Source organism: Anticarsia gemmatalis, chromosome 24, assembly GCF_050436995.1.
Source record: "Anticarsia gemmatalis isolate Benzon Research Colony breed Stoneville strain chromosome 24, ilAntGemm2 primary, whole genome shotgun sequence".
Lineage (NCBI taxonomy): Eukaryota > Metazoa > Arthropoda > Insecta > Lepidoptera > Erebidae > Anticarsia > Anticarsia gemmatalis.
This window is the reverse complement of record NC_134768.1, coordinates 3,320,482-3,339,284: the sequence shown is the minus strand read 5'-3', so window position 1 is coordinate 3,339,284 and position 18,803 is coordinate 3,320,482. Positions and strand designations below refer to the sequence as shown.

At 33.8% G+C, this 18,803-nt stretch overlaps 1 protein-coding gene across 1 annotated transcript in view; it reads left to right on the top strand.

The window, feature by feature from the left end:
• The window catches only part of mino (glycerol-3-phosphate acyltransferase mino), a 68,140-nt gene that overhangs the window by 1,101 nt on the left and 48,236 nt on the right, over window positions 1-18,803 (top strand). The gene's annotated exons all lie outside the window — the stretch shown is intronic.

The window sequence follows — 18,803 nt, the reverse complement described above, 5'->3', positions numbered from 1 at the left end:
ATCTTTAATTACTAGTTGTAACATATACCTTATACAGATATATGATACTAGCTGACCTGCACAACTTCGCTTGCATCACATAAGAGAATGGATCATATTTTGCCCCGTTTTTCTAAAATTTTTTACTGGTACTCTGCTCGTTTTGGTCATAGCGTGATGATTTATAGCCTATAACCTTCCTCAATAAATAGGCTATCCAACAGTAAAATAATTTTTCAATTCGCACCAGTAGTTCCTGAGATTAGCATGTTCAAACAAACAAACAATCAAACTCTTCAGCTTTATAATATTGGTATAGATATCTTATTCAAATTTATCAATATTATTTTTGTTATTTTAAACATGTTTCTTATGTAATAAGTTGTACTTATTTAGTAAACGCCAATTAAGATTGTACTACCATAAAAAACTGACCTTACTCACATACCTTTAAGGTCAAATCAATGGTATTTTTATGTTGTACTTTGTCTTATGTATCAAGTTTCCTATTAATGTACTGTAAAAAAACTCAATTACATTTAAAGATAATACATAGGCATATAGTTATATAGTTCAGGGGCATTTCTACATGAGCAATGTATGCAAGGCGATATGACGCCGTAAGCCATGAGTTCCCAATTTTTATGGATCCTCTTCTGAAAAAGTGAATATAGCGCGCCCTTTTGCTATATATTTATATAAATTTTATGTGTTTTTGTTATTTATCAGTTGTCTCTGGATCTACTACCACCTCTCACGAAATGCTTTGGCGCCCACAATGGGGTGGTCACGCCCACTTTGGGAACCTATGCTGAAAACAATCTTCGAAACCCATGTGCTATCCGTAGTAACCAGTTGTTCTTTGTAAACGACAAAAGCAATGCGAAAGGGTGCGATGTTGCAAACGCAATAAAAAAAAACACCTATCTAAAACTCTCCTACAATACCCGATGTCCTCTGTCGACTATGGATGCCTCTTGTTGCTACGTATATTGCAATCGCTTGCCGTTTATTAAAAAAGCATGTTTTTAGGTCATACCGGTATCTCCTACCACGCTTAGCAACAGCATAAGTAAATGGGTATTAAGTTCTATCGCTCTTAGCAACACTGTAGTAAATTGACAAGCTCACCTGCTTTATTAAATTGTGGTGATATAACAATACATCAATCTTAACCCATGAAATGGCCACACAATACAGCGATCATTTTCTCAATAGCCCGGAAATACAAGTACTACTCAGGCCCTTTGGTATCGATTTAACGAGCACGCTTGTTACGCGTGACGGCGTGACAAATACCTTGGGGTAGGTCCATGCCCATTGCCCAGATAAGGTTTAAATTAACGGCCCTATAAAATATAGGTAACATAATGTTCTTTGATAACATGGACGTTAATTATACTGGGCTGTAGGGCTGCTTGATAGCAAATCTGAAACATAAATTGACCAGCTAATTATACGAAACATAGTCACTTTTGTCACTGCAATACCAAAAGTACTATTTAAATTACTGCTGAAAAAAATGAATGATAGATCGGGCAATCATGATATTTAACGTTGCAGTCGTCGTATTATTAAAAATAGACCGAAGGAACGTGTTATGTCGTTAAAGGGAGAAGAATCTACTAAGAAAAGCTTTATGACAAACCGCATTAACAAATAAAGAAATGGTTTCAGCGTTTCAATCGAATAATTAATGTAACAAAAATAAGATCAGGAAACTTCAGGAAGACACTTCACACTGATCAACCCCTTAATTTTTTGAACCCAATAAAGTTTAAGGCATCTAGCGACCCTACCAATACTGTTTGGACATCGGACTCGTAAGGTACCTAGGTTTTTAGACCGCAACTATCTATGTGCGTAAGTGGGTCCTTTATCTAGGGTCAAGCATGCTTACTGGCCGTAATGTCAATTAGTTTAATGCGTTTAATTATCACTGCACAACATGCTATGACGCAAAATATTATCTTTTTGATCTACACGAGCTATGTTGCTTTTGTGCAGACCTAATTGTTTCTGGTTTAAGTATAGCGTGTAGTCTATAGCTTTGATTTAAACTAGAATATTCATTATAACAAATTCTCATTATTTTGGCGATGTTAATAAGGGATTATTTGTTATTTTCAGACACGAATTTATGCGGACGGTCTGTTAAAATCTGTTACTAGTTTATATTCTCATATTTGCCTTTTAAATTGAGATATTATCATAGGTACATCGGATAATTTTCTGCGTGGGAAAAAGTTCCGAAACAAACATACATAAAATCACGCGAATTTCCCTTATGGGTAGGCAGAAACTAGAATAATAATTATCCAATATCCTTGTATCTTGGATACATAAATTAAATTCATCAACGCCAAAGCTTGTATTTAGCTTGACTCCTAGTTCCAAAATCCACGAAGGATAGTAACAATAGCTTGTAGATGTTCCACTTCCTATTTATAATAACTACGTTAGCTATTGTTTAGTCAACTACCGTCATATTATTCATATGGATTGCTTTATTATGATTACACAACGGTCGTAATAATAGGTAGGGCTGCAAGACCGTGTCATATTATAATTACACAGAATTTACATAGTGATAGTGATTAAAATATAAAACTAGTTATGTATTATTTTTCAACAACTTAGTACAGAGCCCTGTGTGTAAAGTTCGCGACTGGTGTTATAGGTAAACGATATACAGAGTTTAGAAAATTATTAAACCACAGGCTTATGCAGCCGACAGTGGCTTATTTGGTGCACCTCATTTATTTGAAAGTGCCCAAAGTTGCTCTCAACTAAGTTTTCGGATTAAAATGACTAAACTGATCTTGTTGATACATAGGTTTCTTATAGGCTTAGCAATTGTATAAAAGTTATTTAAAGAAACCTCATCTACTTATTTGGTGTCTATTTAGTTTCTTCCAGCCTTTCATTACTTCCTTAGTTTTTGGCAGTCTCTATTTTTAAACTTCTTGCGCAGGTTTAAATAACGATAACAATGAAGATAACTTAAGGGCTTCACGATCATTGTATTTGTCCATCAGGGCACAAACATATAGATGAAGATAACACCAATTTGTGAAGTTCCAGCGATTTAACAGGCACCCCTGTAACATGTCACCTACATACAATTCGCGACATGTGTCTGTGGCGCAATACGCACGCGCCGGGCGGAAGATTGCAGCGCACCGCGCACCTTTGCGAAACACACGCTAATGTACACCGGCCGCCTTGCATGTACTACACTGACTCATTGTCTTGTGTTGATTTTGTTTTCTTTATGGCCTTTCTTTTTTGATTGCATTAACTGACGAGTATTTACGCTCATTTCGTCACACGAAAAATCTTGTTGAGTACTTATTTAAATTTGCCTTGTTATGTTACCATTTAACACAGATATATAACACAGATAATAACAGTCTTCCCTTCTTAAAAAAAACTTTAGGTTTCCAAATGGCATTTTTGGGGTTGTAACACTTGCAAATTATAAATTAAATTTTATACCTCAAAACGTATTATGAGGTGTATAACAGTAACATAGCCAAAAACATCAAGACGCATGAAATAAGTGTCACGTTAACGCGCTAAATCATATAATTTGTGTTAATTAAGTTCGACCTGAATTTTTAAAACAATTACAAATCGTAATTAAATGACTTACATAGAAGTCTCCTACTTTATTTGCATACTTAACTCAGGTCACAAATTAACATCAGACTTTGAAATTCTTGGGAATTTTTTGACAAATAGTCAAGTAATTTTTTCGGTAGATAAACGTCTCTGATGAAGAATGAATGTCTTCAGAGACATATTTACAGGTACTATGTATCTTCAATCCGCCTTCGAAGTTTCAATAACAAGTTTAATATTCAATTAAGTGTAGAAATCGTTGTTTTTTTTCATTTTTACTTGCGTCAAATACAAAGTAGGTTTAGAAGAGTTTAATGTCAAACATACTCTTTAGGACAACACCAATCTTCGAAATGGAACCATGGTTTCTTTATCGTGATAAAGAAACAAATAAATTTGATAAAATGTTAAAGTATTTAAGTGTTTTATACTCGGTCAGTAAATAAATACACGTCTAAATAATAATACGTATTTAATAGGCAACGGCCATATTGACAGAACAAAGTATTTGAGAAGACCGATGACATTTATTTGCAATTACAAATAATTAATTTCAACATCCTCTTCTTAATTGCAAACCCATAGCTATTGAACAGTCTTCAGTCTTCTGTTGACAAACTGGTTTTGTGAGGACATCAGCCACCATGTTTAGAGTTCCAACATAGCTGAGTTCAATTTCCTTCTCAGCTACCTTCTCTCGAAGAAAATGATATCTTATATCAATATGTTTGCTGCGAGCACAGTAAGAATCAGTACCTGCAAATTTGATCGCACTCTGATTATCACAATAAATCAAGGTAGGCACAACTGTAACCTCCCGATGCAGTTCTGACTCTAAATATCTTAGCCACATAGCCTCTTGTGTGGCTGTCGTTTAGGACACCATGAGACAGACGCACCCTGAAACAAAAAAGTGTAGCCAGAGCATGATCTCCGGCTGTTAACATCTGAAGCCCAATAAGTATTTGTTTCTTTTATATGTATATCGTAGCACTCTTTTTGCTGCCGTCCAGTGTTGAACTTCTGGTTTGTTATTATTGTATTCTTTTACAGCTGTTGCAAATAAATATCTTTTTCTTTACAGCTGTTGCAAATAAATATCTTATCGCAGAATGTCGTACTACCGGAGCCATAACCTCATAATATTCGGTTCCTTTCCTTTGTTTAAAACCTTTTATGACTAATCTTGCCTTGTACCGTACAACATTACCATTTGCATCTCTTTTCATTTTATAAACCCATTTGCAGGGAATAATCCTTTTATCTTCAGGTAGATTTACTAATGTCCATGTATTATTTTGAAGTAGAGAATTATATTCACTGTCCATGGCATCTTTCCACTCTTTTGCCTTTGGGCCTGAAAGAGCTTGTTCCACAGTCTCTGGTTCCTTTACATCTGAATCATTTGGTTGGTCTTGATTACAAAGATATGTGTTAGGTTTATTTTTCCTTGGCCTCAAATTCATACTTCTCAATGGCATAGTATCTTCTTTATATCTCTCTGGTGTGTAATCTGAATCATTATCTGCTTCTGAATTAGACAATTCACTGGTGGCATCATACAATGGTTCCTCTTCTGAACTCTCATTTACTAAAGTATCAGTTTCTGATTCTTGTTTACCAGTACTTTCATGTTGTTGCAAACTAGTGAGCGGCATGATAACACAATTTTGCTTAACAGTATGTTCCAAGAAAACAACATCTCTACTTTTGTATATTTGTTTCTTCCGCTCATCATACAATCTGTAGCCTTTAGTAAAATCACAATAACCCACAAAAATCATCTTAAGAGCTTTTGAATCCCATTTTCTTCTTTTCCTTTGGCACATGCACCATAGCATGACAACCAAAAATTTTCATGTTACTCAAGTTTGGTTTTTTACCAGTCCACACCTCATAAGGTGTTTTGTAATCCAAAGACTTTGTTGGTGAACGATTTACAATATATGCTGCAGTTGAAATCGCTTCAGCCCAAAAACTATTCTGTAATCTTGAATTCAAGATTAAGCATTTAGCTCTCTCTACTAATGTGCGATTCATTCGCTCTGCCATTCCATTTTGCTGAGGCGTATAAGGGTTACTTGTTTGATGCTGTATACCAGATTTACACATTAACTTTTTAAATTCATTGTTTATATACTCGGTCAGTAAATAAATACACGTCTAAATAATAATACGTATTTAATAGGCAACGGCCATATTGACAGAACAAAGTATTTGAGAAGACCGATGACATTTATGAAATATATTTAAGTGTTGCAATTACAAATAATTAATTTCAACAAAATTAACCCTTTGTAAAGTAGTGCAGTGCAGTTACACGGCAATGAAGCCCAAAGCATTAAAAAATTACAATTCCTAGCTGATTTTAATATAATCATAGAACAAAAGACGTACAACAAAGCACACGCACAATAGCAACACCGCTTGATAAGCATATGAAGGTCATTCAACTCTTATCATACCTACTATTGATACTACACTATAATTCCTACTTATACTAATTGTTTATTCCTTCATTTCAATTTGCTGACTACACAAAGGAAGTAAGCATACATAAATGTTTTACATCGTCAATAACAATTTAAGTACACGACGAATTTGTTATTGCAAGAATATATTTACTTTAGGCCTTGATATTTCATGATATATTCAAATTTACTGATGAACAGTTTTACTCTATTTAACAAGGATAGAGCGAACTGCAAGAAGAGTGTAAGTGAGACCGACCTATATGTATGGTGGTAGTTTGATAGCTTATAATATGGGACAAATAGCTAGGAAGAGAGGTATTTAAAATGTAGGTAAAAAGGTGATCATCAAAATGCTTTATGAAAATCTACCACTATAGTATGACCAGCACTTGTTACAAATCCACGTGAGCAAGGAAGAAAACGGATTAAACATCTTGAGGAAAAGCGAAGAAATTACTGCATTTATTAAAAGAACATCTCTCTGTGAAAACTGAGGACATTCAGTGCACGTGTACTCGATGTAAACAAAAACGCATCGACTATGTGTGTGTGCATTCTGTTGAACAAGTGCCTGCGCAATTGTCGATGTGTGAACAACATATCTATACGGGAAGGTGGTAGTTTTTCATTTTCACGTGATCTTGCCTGATATTTTTACGTTTCAAAACGTGATTTGTTATCATAATCATATGTGATCTACTGATACGCCTCTTTTGTTAGTTTGGTTAAAAATGGGATTGATGTTTTCCAGGTCATGGTTAAAAAGATATGTTGGTATTAGGCGTTGTTTTTGCTGTGCAAAAGAAGCAGCTGTTATGCGATTAAAGAAAATTGAGTTTGAGCATTGTATTAATAAAAGGCATTATCGTTTCTACATAAATTATCTATTTACATGTTCAATACTTTGTCACAGTGAATTACTTTTATTATAGTGTTCATTGGTTTCATGCTATTAATAGCACACGTAGGTAAACTTTTCCATTTGTAAGTAATCTCTTTATTGAAAATCGGAAAATTCAACATCATAGTTGCTAACTCTACTTGCATGTGATAAAAATAACATTGCCAAAACTACTCACGTTTTCCTACAATGAATAATTAATATATGTAATTTTGTACAGTCATTCAGTTACTACCCAATTGTCTAAATTAAATGTTAAATGTTGGCTAATTTTCCAATACTTATAAGCATATTAGAAGGTGCATGTATATTAATTTCGTTAGAGAATGAAATTGTTTTCTGTAGGTAACGCTCCTTTATTGCTTTTAAATCAAGGCTCGTGTACTTGTCAATCCTAAATCAGCTTCGATTTTAGCTGGTCCAACATAATAATAATACTGCTGAATAACGACTTGTCCCATAGGTGTCTGATGACTGACATCCGCAAACAAAGAATAACTAGCCTTTTCCAAATCGATTCGAGGTTAGAATCTCGCACAAAAAAAAAAATATTATATCGCTACAGTAGATATTATGAGAGGGGCCGATATGTTAAAATTAAAGCGTAACTTAAGTTTAGTTCTTATTTAGCCAATAAAATTACTAACCCAAAATCAGCTGTTTCAAAAATTACTTCATTATAATCCATCCGGGTGCGAACTTATATTGATGATTGAATACCCAACACATTACATCGATGAGCCGATAAGATATTATCAATGTAATCTTCAAAAACATAAATGATTAAATTTATCAAATTATTACGTACATTTAATACATATTAAGGAGAAAAGAGAAGCACGTGGGTCAAAGAAAACATAGTTGACGTCATTATCTTAGATTTTGCTAAGCTTAGCGCAAAATTGTTTTTGTTATTCATATGCATATTATTTTATAAGATTATGTTAATCCTTTGATCTGTATGCATTACCGTAAAACGGGGTGAATAGAAACAATTTTCAACTTTGTCCTAAAAATTTGTAGCGAATAACTTGTTATTTTTATTGTCGGGTTATTTTATATCATGTCCGGCGCCATGAAGAAAGAGTTAAAACCATATTTGTCCAAAAATATGCATAATTTTACGATATTTCATGAAAAAATGGTCAATTTCTATTCACTCAGCGATAGGGGTGAATCGAAACGACCAAAGGGGTGAATGGAAAAATTGTGTTTTAAAACGTTTTTTCAGTTAACAATATTGTATCTTTATAGATAAATATACACCTTAAGAGATAAACACTCCAAACAACTCATTAGAAAAGAAATTCCACTTTAAATCCAAAGTTTTGAAAAAATTATATGGACCATTAAGGCATTCGAGGACGGTTGACTTTGAAGCAATTTTTTGGGTATAAATATCAATTTAAACATTTAAACAATTATGACACCGCAGAGAAGTAATATCGACGTGTAATCATTTCAAATTTGAACAAAATTCTTAAACGAGGAGTACTCAAATATTGGGCTTGAAAACTTTCCTGATTTTTTTTCCATTCACCCCGCGAATTCTATTCACCCCGTTTTACGGTAAGTGATTACTGATAATCAAGCATTAACCTTTGAGGATAAAAATATGTTATTTATGACATAATTCAGAGCGAGTTTTGTAAATACAGATATTTGTATAATATGTCTTTATTGATTTTGGTTTTTAATAAAAATCTATAATATTTAGAGCCTATGTTAAGCGAGAGTGAGCTGCTTAAATTCCGTTTTTTAATTATATAATAAGAAACTGGTACTCTGCTCCTTTTGGTCGTAGCGTGATGATATATAGCCTTCCTCGATAAATAGGCTATCTAACACTGCAAGAATTTTTCAAATCGGATCAGTAGTCACCGAGATTAACGCGTTCAAGCAAACAAACAAACAAACAAACCCTTCAGCTTCATAATATTAGTATAGATAACACTGCCAAGTGCCAAATAACTTCAATACCTAGAATAATACTGTTAGTTATTCAAATTAGGTAATGTAATCAATTGATATGTTTTAATCAAAACTTTATGCACATTATTCAGTGTTTTTGACTTGAAACTCGTAAACTATCGTGTCCTATTGTAACAATAGCACTTGTCAGGTGATGTCAACTCTAAAATACGATAGTCAGGGTGACTGTCATAAACTTAAAATTATACATACATACACTCATTATAGCACGTGTTCTTCCCATAGGGGCAGAGACCAGAGGACGCCGCTTGGTACAATCCTATAAATGAAAAGTATAGACTCTACATATATAAGGGTAGCTCTACGAAATATTAGGTCGGGGAAAAAGTCTTTTCGCATTATAGTATGTACGAACTTGTAACAAAATCTTTTCTCTACACAAAAAACCTCGATATTTGGGTACCTCACGAACTCACTGAAAGAAACCTAATGAACTGTGTACTCATTTGTGATTCTTGAAGCCAAAGAGATTTTATTACAAGTTCATACATAATATAATGCGAAAAGACTTTTTCCCCGACCATATATTTTGAAATAATGCCCTCTCGCGACTGTTTGTTCGCGATAAAACTTAAGAACGCCCCAATGGGGTTTCTCTCGCTTTTTACTAATAACTGGAGGGATTTATCAGAAAGGTGAAATAAACTTGGGTATATATGTATGTTTTGCTTCATTTTAAAACGTCTGGAAAAAGTATGCCAATTATAAAAATATATTATTAAATGGTCAAAGATCTAAGACTGACTGATACTAGAGGTATTTCGGTTTCTAATGATAAAATTATCGATAGGAGTTGTCTCTATGCGAATAATTTCTAATCATTTAAATCGAAACGTTATAGAACGGATTAAAATGTATCTGCGAAAGATAAAAGTCGAAACAACATCCTATTTGTTATCTAAAAAGATTGTTTAAGACATTATTATTTTTAAAAGTGTTTTACGCACTTTTTTGATTGTAAAATGCGCAATTTTTTTACAGGCATAAGCGCTTAAATTGATATTTTTTGTTTATTTTTCATTGATAAAATCAAACAGATTGAGATATTTTTACTACGTATCTAACTGCTTTACTACATAACTCTTTTTTTAATAAAAACATACATAAAATTACGCCTTTCTTACCTAGAGGAGGGCAGAGACCAAATAACTATTTGATCCAACTCGATTTTGTGACAAAAAGCTAGGAAATGTCTGGTTTACTTCAGACGCTTACCTCATCTGTTAAGTAGTATTTATCTCATGATTTATAGTGTTATTCATTTTCTTGTAAAATCCTTAATTATCTATAATTTATGATCTAGAGGTACTGCGTAATGATACTATAACATAAGAATAGGATAATAACAATATGATAAAACTAGCTTTTCCCAGCGACTTTAGCTACGTCGTAAGACTGAGAATTAAAAAGTTTTCTATGTTATAATTAATTTTCAAAACTATCTGTGTATCAAATCTTTCACCTTCATGTTATAAATCCCGTGCGGTAGTCTTTTGGTTTTAAGTTTCCCATCTTGTTTTGGGCTGCCCTCTGGATCTACGACCGGGAGAGAAAGCTATAGTGCCTTCTTTCCTACACACTCTGCAGGCCTCCTCTTGAAATGCTTAAAATTCTAGTCAGTTTTGCTTTAAAGAGTTATAAACAAATATACCTATATCGTTCTAAACTTCCGCATACATGAAAGTAACGAGTAGAAAAGGTTTATAAAAACATTAACATCATTTTTTAATAGTATTTTTTTTCATGTGTTGATTGCCGTCGTATGAGGTAGAATGATCTTCCGACCTTCAAGGTTGTCCCATAATAATTGCTTTGAGCACGGTACCTGCGATGTACACATCATAAACCTGTCTTGAACGCAAACTCTGGAAACTGTTGGTTTTATTCTTTTACTCTTATTTAAAAACGTATTGTAAGATGTACGATTGAAATGTCTGAAAGTGGTTCTGTTTAAAAAGAAAATTAAATGGATTTGCTACTTTGCTTAAGGTTTAGATTCATTAATGGTTACTAATTATGCAATGTCTCTTATTAAATTTTAACGTGTATAGTGTCGACCTGTGCAAAACAATACAAAAACATGGTACTTTTTATAGCGTTTTTGACATTACAGAACAACACACCACTTGTTATCGTAATTATTGTTTTTTCGATAGATAACTAAGCTAGCACTAGGATTTTTCTTAATGGTTTTTGGTCATTGTATTAAACCGAGATATCTTCCTCATTAACCGTAGTATTTTACACCTTTAAAAGGAACCCAGAAAATTCTCCAAAGTGCCAATTTGCAGTCATTAGACACACTGGCTGTGTTACCCCATACCTGCAATTATAATGCTGTAACCGCATACACCAATCTAGTACTAACTACTCATATAATAAAGCTTATGACGCTTTGAAAGTAGGTCCTTGGTGGCAAAGAAATTATACTATCATTAAGGCGGCTTTTTTTTCTTTTAGCCCGTGGGAAAATGTCAAGGTAAGATTAAAGTTTTGTATTTGTTTGTCCATCTGGGATGGATGGGTGTTCGTCGTTATTTAAATTGTTGTTATGTATTCTGCATTTTGCAATGTGTGGTTGGCAACTGGCAATTGTTTACATGTTTGACTTATGGAACCTTCTAGAACTTTTTATGCTATTTGTTTAAGCTTACCAATACAAAATTTAAATAAAGAGATGAAGAAGGAAAAGAGGAAGTAAGTTTCAGAAGGGTTAGATAAAAAAAAACCGTCCCACTGCTGGGCAAGGGTCTTCTTCCGTAATAAGGGAGTGGTTAGGCCTTGAGACCACCACGCTGGCCAAGTACGGGATGGGTTTCGTAAGGATTTCATAATCCTATCCGTTTCAAATATTCGTCGTATCTTTATGTTCGAAGGCGAAATCATTTTACCAAGAAGTGTAACCACTTAGATGCTGGCCAGCCCAAGATCCATAAAATACTTTCGCAAAATTTTCAAAACAAGAAGATAATGAAATCGGAAGCTCCACTTATCCCATAGCGTGTAATAGCACTAATATCTGTTGCACGATAGCATGACGGAACGTTCGAGACCTATCAATTACACCAGTGAGCAGTGTCAAGCAATTGCCGGTCCATTGGGCCCCGAGAACGCAATTGTTCGCCGTTTATCTCCACTTGCCATCCCTTGGAACGACTGGCTTACAATGTCGCTAATGTTGCGACTATTTTGTACAATGAGACTGAAGTTTGTTCGTAAAGATTGGTTCGTACTAAGTGACAATCTTTGGTCTGTGCTTACCTGTATGGGAAAAATGCGTCATGAATGTATAAGACTGAACTTATAGGGAGTACTGTTGATAATTTTTGACAGAGTTCCTCGAAAGAAATGTTCTATGCTCTTTCTGTTTCGGCAAGGGATGTTTATGGCCTCTGTATTAAGCTTGTAACATATGATGAGCATTATTATTATTTTGACGGTAATAACTTTTAAGTTGCGTATAAAAAATGTCGGCAAAAACTTTTTGTAAATGGAATAATTTTATCTCACGTGTTTCTGACACACTGTATTTTAATAGTTTAGGTAGAGACTGAGATGATAAATAGATAAATTATTTATATCAGATTGTTCTCAATAGTAGTCCTTAGTTAGGTAACCTTTTTGAATCTTGGTATATGGCAATAGGCTCGCTCCCTATTACATTGGACTGACATTCTTAATTGCGAAATGCAGGTGTATTTAATACACCTCTGCCTACACTTTCGGGTATAAAAGGTATGACAAGATATTATGTATGTATGTAATGATAAAATATATTATTAAGTAGGCAGCAGGTTTCAGAAATGTTCACCTTTCAGATATTCTTTGTTTAAAGGCTACTTGTATTCTTCCATCCTTTTTTCAACTGTGAAATAACATTAGTTCAATATTATCAAATCTCTACATCAAAGACATAACTATGAGACACCGTCTGAAATTGTACTAACAAGCTTCATGATTATGTCTGCACGCAAGTGTCTGTCATTTCCGGGGCCTTCAAATAAGTAATTATCTCTACCAAACATTTTACACATGACTTCTTTAAAAGAACAGAACAACGTAAGTAGTTAACTGTTTCTAGATGGACTAACCCCCGGTTTCTGAGTACATTTATCGGTAGTTTATCTATTCAATAGCGTTTAAACTCATATTAGGTCGGGGAAAAAGTCTTTTCGCATTATAGTATGTATGAACTGAACTTGTAATCTTAAATCTTTTCTCTACAGAATAAAACTCGATATTTGCGTATTTCACGAGCTCTCCGAAAGAAACCTAATGAACCGTGTACTCATTTGTGATTCTTGAAGCCAGAGAGATTTTATTACAAGTTCATACATACTATAATGTGAAAAGACATTTGCCTCGACAAACTACCATTAAATGTACTCAGAAACCGGGGGTAAATGGATTTAAAATGCTGTTTAATTCATTACTTTTAGAGATTGTTTCTAAGAAAAAATAATGTGTAATTAATTATACGTTATTACAAAAGTATTGTGCTCATTTGGAGTAAGTGCCGTAACGATAACTGGCAACACTCTAAAACTAGCTTAAAAATAATATTACGTTTCATTGTTGGAACATATAATAAGATCGTAATAGAACAACTATTAAGTTATGGAATATTTTTTATCAAATGCTTTTAACAAATCTGTTAAAAAATTTGCATGTACTTATTTGATAATGAAACTTAATTCTAACGCTCATTATACTCATTTAGCAACAATTACGCAACTTGCGCTATAGTCTGAACTTGGTCAAAACCGGAAACTTATGGAGATACGAGACCATTGCCTCACTGTCCGGCCAAGTTCATTGAGGGCAAGGTTACATTTGTTTATTATATTCACAATCTATCAAAACTTTGAAATGTAGAGACGAAAAATTCCGATTTCCTAAGAAATTGCGGTTTTAACAACCTGCCTATTCTCGGACTGTTCGACTCACAGAATTGGTAATGCCGTCAAAAACATTCTGTAAAAACCTCAAGTCTCGCCGTAAAAAGTTGTGAGATCTATATAATACCAAGTCGATTAATCTATTTAGTCTCTACTTAAAGGACCTTCTGTCTTAAGTTATTACGTATGTTATTATCATGCCAATTTAAAAAAAATACCTCTAAAACAAATAGACCGACCTGGCCATCGCATGATTTGATTATTAGTATGTATCACACTACACAGCACGACAAGAAGTTAATGCTCCTGAAATGTTAATGGCGAATTTGTGTTTTCTTGCGATGACCAAGTCGATCTATTTGTTTTAAAGATATTTTTTTTAAATTGGCATGATAATAACATACGTAATAACTTAAGACAGAAGGTCCTTTAAGTAGAGACTAAATAGATTAATCGACTTGGTATTATATAGATCTCACAACTTTTTACGGCGAGACTTGAGGTTTTTACAGAATGTTTTTGACGGCATCTCACTTCTTTTTGTAGAGCGAATAGAGCAAACATAAGTCCAATTTGTATGGAAAGCCGTATTTTTTTCATAATTCAACATATTTTCCTATGAGAATGTTGTTCACTTTCATGGGCTAAACACCCTTACCCACCCTATACCCCCTCCCGTTATGTCTCACATAGTAGATACATATTTACACCTATTTATTTTATTTTCTACAGAAATAATAATTTAATTCATTAACTGCAAATGTAACCTTGTAATCTTATACATTTATATGGGATTACAAAGTTATTGTTGCAGTTAGTGTATTTAGAAAACTTGACCGAAATTAGAAAATATTGAATTTTTCCCATGATTAAGACACTAAACCCTATTTGTATTCTAAATTTTAAGCTTCTAAGTCTGCTAGAAGTACCTTAGACTTTTGATGATCGGTGAGTCAGTGAGTCAGTGAATCAGTGAGTGACAAAATTCAAAATTTTAACAAGTTGTCATTCTTAAACTACTGGTTCAAATTGACTGAAATTTTAAATATACCGTGTTTATACAATGACTGATTAGTTGCAGAAAAACCAGGCTTCTTGTTTTATCCACTACGAAATTATAGGGGTGTCAAAAATAGCCTGAATTGCTTCGAGAAAAGGATGTTACGGCCGTGCCGCTTTTTTTTTGCTCGACTTGCGGGGGCACTTCCGTGCCCCCAGATCCGTTCTAGATTTTACGATTTTGGTAAGACCGAAATTGTTTAAACACTTTAAAGTTACTAGAAGTTTAAACTAAACGACAAATTGGTATAAAACTAGGCGGTTTATTACACACAATTTTAAAACTGTTCAATTTAGATCGTAGATGAAATTCATTCAATTAGTTGTTCCGCAAATGTTCGCGTGATGTTCGTATTTTGCGGGAAACTTAATTTGTGCGAGAAAAACTGCTGCCATCCGTTACACGAACTGGCATTCATGTAGCGAACTGTGTGCGAGTTTATTTTGTCTTTCTACCTGATGAAGTGCAGACAAAGAAGCGCGAGTACTGAAGCTATAAAGACTTTGTTTTAGACTTACATGGATTGTTTGGAATTTTGAAGATTGGATAACATGGATACTAGGCATCGGTGTATAAAATTATCATACATTGATATAATTATGTGCCTATTTTTTAATTATGTAGGTACCTAGTTGATTATGTAAAATTATCACTGGGCGCCGAGTCTACCATTTTTCAATATCAAGACCTAGTTGGTAAAACAACGTGTCCATGTTTTAATACCTGTTTTAACTATCGTTATTAATAACTCTTGATATGATAATTAAGACTAGTTTAAACTCAAGGCTATAAGCATCTAAGTTATCTAAAGATATAATAAGAAGTTGAATTTTTAAATTACAGTCTACTGTAGACCGACTTTTTAGCAGAGAGCCCTGGCATAGACGATATATCTAGATAGTATTTCAGATTACTGTGTTGGTACTTCCAAAATACAGTAGATGTATCAGTCAGGTCACCTTAAGCTGTATAGTCTTGCGGGTAACTTATATTCTAAATCCTTAATGTTGTATACCTCCGTCAGCCGTTAACCTTGCTAGCTAGGCTCTTTATTCATTTGTTGGACCATAGTTACGAATCGTAAGTTGTATATGTTAGAGTTGTTCTCTACGGCAACTCTGGAGAATTGAAGAACTAATTATTTCCCTCCTCTTGTCTGTCAATCTGTCTTCATTGTTCTTCCCACGTGTCTTTTAATTGGCATACTTTTAACTACATTCGTTACTATTGTATAACACACCGTTACTATTTTCGTCTATTACGATTCTACTTTTTTGTCCCAAATATTTACCAACGCAGACTTATTTCTAAATCCTATCTTTATATATATAACTCTTCTGTAAGTGTGTATGTCACTGAACTTCTCTTAAACCACTGGACCGATTTTGATGAAATTTTTTGTGTGTGTTCAAGGGGATCTGAGAATGGTTTAGATTATTAAAAAAAGTTTAAAATTTTCAAATTAAAGACGTGTAGACACGACAACGTCTGTCGGGTCCGCTAGTACATATATAAATATCCAGACGTGTGTTTTACTGTTCATTTTTAAATGTGAAAGCTGATGTTATTTTTCGTTTGTATCGTATGATTCAGGCTAGAAATAGATTGTCACGTTTAGACTCTATTCTGTCTAAAGTTCACAAAAAATATCGATAACTTTCACCAAAGTGTTGTTGTTGTTTTTCATGATGAGAATTTCATGATTTCATAATATTTTCGTCTGCTAAATTATTTGTTACTGACTAAAAGTAAACTGTTTCTTTTTAATATCTTCGTAATTAAGAAAATATCTTCAGTCGTCCGTATGGTCCAGAAAAAATTGGATAGGTAGCAGAAAAAATATAATTTCAAAAGATAAAATCCGTAGGTACTATCGAACAAACTGAATCATGACCCACCATGTGCTCATTTTGTAAAACACGTCTATATACGCGTAGGTCGAAATTGGCTTGAACCTACGTTTCCTTGGTGATGAATTTGTTATCTGTCATTATTGCGACAAATCTTTGTGCGCCAATACAATAATGCTTTGCTACCGTTTTCAACAGGCTCCGTGGCATAGTGGGTTAATGTTACGACTGCGACGCGTCAGGAGTGGGTTCGATACCCACTCAGGACATGGTTCATTCGGCCATTATAGAAAATAATGTAACTATAAAAATTTAAATAATATAGGGTAACCAGCACAGTTATTATCCGGTTAAGGAATTGATACACAATTTTGGTCAATAGTATCTTTATTTAGTAAAACATTGACATAAACTCTATTATAAACGCAACTTAAATATTCTTTCTAAAAGAACATCAGTCCTTTGTTTCAATAACTTAATACTAATTCAATATAAAACACTTAAAAACCAGAAATACTGGCGAATACTGTCAATTCAAATGTGTTATCCTTAACAAATATTGCAACAAACTTACTTTTTCTTTTCGAACTACTCACCTGTCGCACAAACGTCGGACATGAGTTCTATAATTTAAAATGTTACCAATATTCTAAAAGTGACATATATCGCAATTAATTTGAACTGGTTACTTTAGAAATTAAAATAAACGTATTATTCCTTAACATTGGCAATCACCGTATGATGGGCAATGACTGTAGTGGTTACCCTAATCGTTTCACAGATTTCTTAATGACGTGCTATTTGATATTTGACACAAATAGGTTTTTTCGTAGTGAAAAGAGTTTAGACTATTTACGTTCTAGATTCAAAATAAGAGTGATTTATCGAAAACGTATCTACGCACTGTAATAACAAAGGTCAAAGTTGTCTGTAGTCGTAATACATCATAACACAGTCGTATGCATGTTTAAAATGTCCTAAGTGCCACTTTGACAATAGAGATGAAATTCAAGCGAATTATCGGCAAAATGGGTCATGATTCAGTTGGTTCGATAGTACATTGCGTTGTGAGGTATTGAATTTACAATCAACTCGTTTTTTCGATTCCGAACAGAGAAATTACAATTACAGATGTAACCAATAATATGTTTCGTAATAGCATATTTCCTTAAACAGCGATCAGTCTTATTATAATGATTATACGCCGAGATCCTTGGTCTTGACATCTTTCTGTTCGACATTGAATTAATTCTATAAGTGCTCTCTCATGATACATTCTCACCATCATTGTTTTTATCTTCGTTCACACATTTGTTCTTTGACACTCAAAACTGTAATTGTACACAGTTTTTTGGTACATACCATAATATGAAAGTGTTGATAGTTTGACGTCAATATTGTCCTTCTGCTGAGCCTCGTTACGTTTATAGATCGGGTTGCGTTCTAGCCAAAATTCACTCCATTGCCTAAACAACAAAAAATTGGAACTCTCGGAGACCCAAGTAGCTTACTTATTTTTGCTCTTTTAATTCCCTGCTGGGATTCTGCATGAGAACTCCGCGTGATCTCTTGGCTACAGGTTCTTTGTCCTCATTATTAAGTTTATATCTCTGGATCTTTAAACAGGAATTGTATTTAAATCTGAAATTTACACATTTTTGACTTCCTCAGAATTAATGTCTTTGTTTGTAAGCTATCGCTTATAAGGACTTCAAGACGTTTTGACATCTTTACAGCATCAAGAACTTAATGTTTCCCGATTTTCCAAGAATGGATTCACTTACTTTTTAAATCAGTTAATTTAAGATGCATGACTCATTTCTTCAACACCTTGGAGGTCGTTCGCTTCTTGAAACTCGTCTTGAGATACCTATTACTTCTCAAACAACACAACGTGGCATATTATACAAAAATTTTGGCTACGTTAATTTGGCCCGCGTCGGTCGATTAGATTTTAGTAGTTTATGACTTTTAGTGTCCTCATTGAAGTACACGAAGGGTCAAGCCGGCATTCGGCTCCCATTT